Genomic DNA, 6,697 nt, shown 5'->3' on the forward strand with positions numbered 1-6,697 from the left:
CTTGATTATGTTGAACAAATCAGTATTCAAGAAGCATTTCAGAATTCAGAAAAATCATTTACAGAAATTAAAGCATGTCAAAAGGAAATCGATAAGAGGGAAGTTTATAGCAACAGTCAAGAACGAAACAAGACCAAGATGAGGACTATCTTGAGAAACAAGGAGATGTAAAATATCATAACAATGAAGAAGAAGTCGTCAATGAAAAACTACCATTTGTGACTCCGGAGAAAGAGCAAGTTGTTGTAGATATTGACAATGAAAGGATATTAGATTTATCCTTGTTGAAAAAAGATGTCGATAAAAATTTGTCGTTGGTGGCTCTTGAGAAAAAACAAGGTTTTGGAGGTATAGAATCTATACAAGAGGATATAGTCAAACATTTAGGGTTTTCAAAAATGTTCACAAATTCTCGAGATATTCATGGTTGCAGTGAAAAATATGAAGAAATTCCCAAAGAATTTTTCTACCCGTTTTCCAAAAACTTCATATCAGATCCAGTCACAGTTCCCTCGTCTGATCTCACATACAATCGAGACTCTGTCAAAAATCTGTACCACCCAGAAGATGTGCAGCCCGATCTGATACTGAGAGAGAAAATGGAGGAATGGTTCTCACATTACAATCTGGAGCCTCTCTTCAACTCCGAGGAAGAAAATTTCGAGGCATCCTTCCATTCTGTAATGAAGGAACGCAAGAAGATATCATTAGACATGGGTACATTGGTTGCGGGAGCTAAATTTCATGGAGAATTTGAAGAGAGATTGAAAGCAGTTTCAAAGAAGTGACAGCATCAAATGGACATATCATTCTCTTTATCGATGAGATACATACAGTTATTGGGGAAGGTGCTACAAGTGGAGCTATGGATGCAGGCAACTTATTAAAACCTATGGTTGGACGAGGCGAGCTACGTTGTATTGGAGCGACGACACTCAATGAATACAACAAATACATTGAAAAGGATGTTGCTCTGGAATGCAGATTTCAGCAAGTATATGTGGGTCATCCATGAGTGGAAGATAGTATATCTATTCTTCGTGAATTGTGTGAATGCTTTGAATTGCACCACGGAGTTAGAATATCTGATGGTGCACTAGTTGCAGCTACTGTTCTTTCAGACAGGTGTATTACTGGGCGCTTTCTACCTGACAAAGGAATTGATCTTGTTGATGAAGCTGCTGCAAAATTGAAAATGGAAATGACATTGAAGCCTACCGAATTGGATGAAGTGGATAGAGCTATGCTGAAGTTGGAGATGGAACGTCTTTCTTTGAAAAATGATATGGATAAAGCATCCAAAGAACGTCTTAATAAGCTAGAAGCTGATTTAGAGGCACTAAAAAAAATCAAAAAGATCTTACGGACGAATGGGAGCAGGAGAAGACACTTATGACTCACACTTAGTCAATCAAAGAGGAGGTGGACACGGTGAATTTAGAGATGCAAGCAGTTGAACATGAGTATGATCTAAGTCAGGCGGCTGAACTGAAGTATGGGACATTGATATCTCTTCAATGACAATTGGAAGAAGCTGAAAAGAAACTTGCTGAGTATTGGGAGATTGGTAAGTCGATGCTTCAAGAGGAAGTTACAAAAATTGATATTACAGAGATTGTGAGTAAGTGGACTAGTATTCCGATTTCAAATCTGCAGCAGTCAGAGAGGGAGAAGCTTGTCTTCTTAGAAGAAGAGCTCCACAAGAGAGTGGTGGGTCAGGATATTGCAGTGAAGTCTGTTGCTGATGCAATTCGAAGATCAAGAGCAGGACATTCTGACCCTAACCGCCCAATCGCTAGTTTCATGTTTACGGGTCCAACTGGAGTAGGAAAAATTGAACTGGCAAAAGCTCTTGCAAGCTATCTTTTTAATACGGAACATGCACTTGTAAGGATTGACATGAGTGAATACATGGAAAAGCATGTTGTATCTCATCTAGTTGGAGCTCCTCTTGGGTATGTTGGCTATGAAGAGGGTGGACAGCTAACAGAGACTGTCCATCGAAGACCATATTCAGTGGTTTTATTTGATGAGATTGAGAAAGCCCATACTGATGTGTTCAATATCCTTCTCCAGTTGTTAGATGATGGAAGGATAACTGATTCACAAGGGCGTCTGGTTAGCTTTACAAATTGTGTTGTCATTATGACATCAAATATCGGATCCCAATACATTTTGGAGACACTTCAAAACACGCAAGATTCTAAAGAGGCAGTTTATGAATTAATGAAAACACGAGTGATGGAGGTTGCATGACAGACTTTTCGTCCAGAGTTTATGAATTGAGTTGATGTATATATTGTATTCTAGCCTTTAGACTCGCATCAAATTACTCGTATAGTTGAGCTACAGCTGAAGCGTGTCCAAGATAGACTAAAACAAAAGAAGATCAATCTTAAATTCACTCAGGATGTCGTTACTTTGCTTGGTAACTTTGGCTTTGATCCCAACTTTGGTGCAAGGCCAGTGAAGAGGGTGAGTTATTTGATAAAAGCACAGTCATATAAGGGTTACGTGTTCGTAATGGTCCAAAGCATAGTCGTATGACGTTAAGCTTTGGTCACACCATTTGAAAATGACCGGTCAGTAAATACGGGGGTTTGATAAAATATTTAGGTTTATATATATATATATATATAATTTAGACTTCTAAAAAAATAAAAATAAAAGATAAAAAAATATAAATCCAAGGGAATATTACTGACCAGACACTAGTTGAAGAAAGCCCCCAGCGTTAAAGCTTTGAGGACAAAGCTTCCGAAGGGAGAAGCTATGTTATGAATATAAGCCATAACAATTAGCTAAATAAAATAAATATAAATATTAAATAATTAAAATATTATTTAGGTTAATTAGTCATTAAATTAAGTGAAAAGGCATGTCTAAAAGACATGCCCTTTCACGAAGGGTCACCTGTTGAAGTATAAAAGCAGGGTCCTCATTGTACATTCAATATCATGTTATACATTTTATATAATAACAAATAATTATTTTTAATACCTGTGTGTATTTTTAACAATTAAATCTACAAGCTATCAAGTTTTCGTGCATCAGCATAAGTTTTTATGCTACAAATCCTCTCATGGATTTCTTCCTATTTACTTGATCTAATCCGTCAAGATATTCACACTACAACACAGTCAACCATGACAGTTAACCGCAAGATAACGTTTTGGAGCAGAGTCCGAGTTTCAAGAGATATTATCAATATGATTTTTCAATAGTAAATCGATGAATAAGAGATATGTTTGTTTTGATAAGGATTGTAGTGAATACCCGTAGGCTTGAATTTCTCATGTTGTTAATTAAAAACTCTATAAGAACAATGGAAACTCTGTGTTTAGAGTGCACCACCATATGTAATTTTGAAGCATCATGTAGAAACTCTTTTCCAATTAATGTAAATATCTTGGTTCATACATTTTATGTTTTTTTTATTAAAGCTACCGACTCCCTCATCAAGGGCCCCTGCGTTTTGGTCACGTCTTTGATTCACCGCAATTAGATTTTCTTTTATTTCATAGATTTAATTTATGGATGCTCTGTTTTTAGATTTTTAGGGCGCAATTCAATGGAGTTCGCAACTAGGTTCACTTGATTGATCTCTGTATCAGTAATCGTGTTTTCTTTATACCTAGCATAGCTCAATAATATTGTTTTCTTTATACCTAGCATAACTCAATTATTTTGTTCACTTTATACCTAGTATAACTCAGTCATTTCTTTTCATTCATAGTTTAGTTATTTCATAGCTTAGTAATTTTGTTTCTGCTTTACTTTTGCATTGAATGAATTTGCAGTAGATAAGAGTGATAGCCTTTCTCAGCATCTAAACTCAAGCACATTTCACCTTTTTAAGTTGATAAAATAGGATCTCCTTCATATCATTTCATGCTGTCATAATTAGCTTTGTTTAGCTACAGCATAAAAAAATTCCAAAAACAGTTGAAAAGTACATTAACTTAATATATTCTTTGAAAAGAGTTAGGATCATTATTCAACCATTCTAAAAATCTCAATTCAATTAGAACTAACTCTAGAGATATCATTTAGAAAAATCAATTAACAAATCTTAAAAATAACATCCTAGTATACATAGTTACATCATCTCCATACCGATTCTAGAGTTTGACATTAATTTCGATAACAATAGCATAATAAACTTAACGACATAAGTAACTTCTAGCACATACAGTGCACTTGTACTTCATCAGTTTACATGCCCTAGTCGATAATTTATGCTTACAACTTAAGAACATTAAATTGACCAAATATTTTAGCATCGTTGCGAGCGAAGTGCAAATAGAAGTTAAAAAAAAATCATCAACGAAAAACATGATATGCGTAGGGATAGAGACTCTAGAAGTAGATTTGTAGGACGTGGAAGAAGTTTAATTCCCACAAATCCACTCACTCCACCATGACTTCGGAGTTCCACACCACCTACTCAAACCCGAATTCCATTTGTAGGTCAATAAAATACTTCCTAAGATCTTAAGATCAGAAATACAATCCATAATTTCACCTACTTCATCTACTTAAGCCATAATAAAAGAAAATCATACATCCCCAACTACAGGAGTAATTTATCTATCTTCCACTGGTGAAAAAATTATCGGAGAAGAATTAGAAATTCCCAGTGAAGAAGAGGAACAAGAAATTTATTTTGACTATCCATTCATAGAGGAACCAAAAGAATTAGAAGATCCTTACATAAGTTCTGAAGAATATATCATGGTTGAAGAAGGAGAAGGGGAGGTGCACAATTTCAATGGTGAGCAAAATAGGATTGGAGGAGCTAGAGGTATAGGAGGATGTGGAGATAGAGGCAAACAAGGGGGTAGAGGTAGAGGAAATCAAGATCCTTTTGGATTTCCTATTTTCCATGAAGATACAACCCTCAAAATGAAGAATATTTCACTTTCTATTCTTTCTAATTTCCATGGAAAAATCAGTGAAGACCCAAGGACATTTCTCTTTGAATTTGAAGTATTATGCATATCATATCATTATCTTCGTGATGCTCAAAAATTCAAATTGTTCCCTACTACCTTAAAGGATTTGGCATTAAAATGGTTCATGAGTCTAGGAACAAATTCTATAAGGACATGGGCACAAATGAAAGAATCTTTCTTAGAGAAATATAGAGATTACTGTATGCCTCGCAACATTAGAGGGGAAGTCTTCAAAATGACACAAAAAGAAGATGAGAATCTTGAAGACTTAGTCGAGATATTTGTCTATAATATTAAAAGGGAAAAAATGGATAGTTTAGATGAGGAAACTTTGAAAGCCCTCCTACTCAAATCTATCAAAGATGAGTGGATTGATCTCCTTAACTTAATAAGAAAAGGAGATATTTCTCAACTAGCATTTGTAGATATCTGTGATTTATGTGTACATATCTCGAGGGGTAAAGCATGAGTTAAAAAAGGTCCTAGGGACCCTCTCTTATCAAGAATAAATAAATCTGCAACTGGGACACTCAGTAGGGAAGAATTAGGAAGTTTGGTTGATACTTTTAAGACATATATTTTAGGGATTATAAGTGAAAAAATTGACATCCTTAAACTACAAAACAAGAAAAAGTCCAAAAATACTGCATTATCCATTTTTTGTCCTAGGTGTCGAAAGAAGCATGCCCTAAGAGAATTTCCTTTAGACTTAAAAACCATAGAAACTTGTGCCATATGTGTAGATAACCATGATACTAAGGAATGTCCTTATTTAACAAGTCTTAAGGTTCTAGTTAATGATGAAGGGATACAAAAACAAGTAGACGCTTGTTGAATTTAAGCTTCTGCGATCCATATTAAGTTTAATGAGAAGATTTCAACGAAAATCAAATTATATTATTTTTGTCGATGTGTTTCGAACCAATGAGTTTCGTCCATCATCAAGGCTTTTTTACCATTATATATCTTGTTGAATTTAAGCTTCTATGATCCATATCAAGTTTAATGAGAAGATTTCGACGGAAATCACATTATAATATTTTTTTCGATCCGTTTCGAACCAACAAGTGTGGCCCTGGACCCTCTTTATTTTATTTCCAAAAGACCATGGCAGAACTCTCAAGAAAACCAACCACAAGGCTTTAGATCAAAACAATTTGATTAGTGTTTACAAAATAATTGGAATCCATCTTGGTAGCCTTGGGCTCAGCCACAATCATAATCTTGGAATCAAGGATGGCAGAATCCTTATGGGGCCTATGCTAATATCAACAATATTCACTATCCTATCCTAATTTTCCACCACAATTTTTACCCCAACCTAATCAAATTTCTCAAGCTAACCAATTACCTCAAGTCCAAATTCAAAATCAAAATCCACAGCTCTCCCTACCATTTGCATAAAAATCAAATCAATTACCTGCTCAACTGCTTCTGAATCCCAATAATAAAATGTCACAAAAACTTGTTTACAATATGGAAGGGAAAAATCCTCAAACCTATGTAATAAATCCACTTGATCTAAATAATGTTCAATTAAGGTCTGGTAGAGTATTGCAAATAAAATCCCCTGTTGTTATTCAGGAATCAAGGACAAATCTTCAAAAAGATAAAAATCAATCTGAAGAAGGAGAAACCTGTCTTCTTAGAAAGGAAATAGTAAAACATAAAATGTTCTTATAAATACTCCAATTATAGAACAACCCTCAATATCCATTAGACAACCTTTTCCTGAACACTTG

At 34.9% G+C, this 6,697-nt stretch overlaps 1 pseudogene; it reads left to right on the forward strand.

The window, feature by feature from the left end:
• Positions 1-398: 398 nt before the first annotated feature.
• Positions 399-2,547, forward strand: LOC149247497 (chaperone protein ClpB3, mitochondrial pseudogene; annotated as a pseudogene).
• The last annotated feature ends 4,150 nt before the right edge of the window (positions 2,548-6,697 follow it).

This window comes from Pinus tabuliformis, chromosome 7 (genome assembly GCF_031772625.1).
Source record: "Pinus tabuliformis cultivar Carrire ecotype Pingquan chromosome 7, CPIR1, whole genome shotgun sequence".
In the NCBI taxonomy this organism is placed as follows: domain Eukaryota; kingdom Viridiplantae; phylum Streptophyta; class Pinopsida; order Pinales; family Pinaceae; genus Pinus; species Pinus tabuliformis.